This window comes from Theobroma umbraticum, unplaced genomic scaffold (genome assembly GCF_002168275.2).
Source record: "Theobroma umbraticum cultivar Fairchild unplaced genomic scaffold, ASM216827v3 scaffold_81.0, whole genome shotgun sequence".
NCBI classification, from domain to species: domain Eukaryota; kingdom Viridiplantae; phylum Streptophyta; class Magnoliopsida; order Malvales; family Malvaceae; genus Theobroma; species Theobroma umbraticum.
Window position 1 is genome coordinate 5244299 of NW_018397268.1, and position 841 is coordinate 5245139.

Here is an 841-nt window from a genome sequence, read left to right on the forward strand (position 1 = left end):
CACGTAATAACATCTAGGAGCTCTGCTCCACCAGATCCCCACAGCCATGGCAGTCTCGATGATGTTGGCTGACATCGGATAATCAAGCGGTTGTAACCGCAAATATCACTTGTGGCCTAGCCACATATAACAGCCCGTGGCCTTACCTTATATATCACAGACTATGGCCCTAGCCACATCTAACAGCCTGTCAATGACCCAAAGGTTCTCGCTCTAGAGCTCACTTGTGCACAAGGATCACACTTAACTGAAGTGAAAGCTGGCCTACTCTCAACACTCTCAGTTTGTCAAAATCATTTTTAAAACCAAATCAGGTTTTACATGGCTTTTCCTTTTAATCTTTTCAAATCAAGGTTTGATAACCCCTTTGAAATAACTTTTTAAGTTAAATGGCTTGGTGTAATGACTTATACAAAGATCGAAATAAAACCGAAGCTCAAAACTTTGCATTTAAAATCATTTAACAAATGCTTTTAGCTATGCATATCATGCAAAAACACATGGCACGGATTTTGATACAAACATCATGAAAGGCTTGTTTTTCGGTTTCTAAAACTATTTACATATATGGTTTATCTATAGTTATATCCAAAACTCCTTTCAAAACAATTTTGCATTCACAAACATCCTATAGTTTTCTACCAACTCATATTTTCCCCAAGAGCAATACATAAATCATTGTAAATCCGTTTTAAAATTGCCTAACAAGGCTAACAGCTCATGCTATCCACAATTACACTTAAGAAAAACGTCAATGCTTACTAACGTAAATCAATAAATATAGCACTGAGATTTTAAAATAGGCACCCCCTACTCACTTTACAATAGCGGGATGCTACAT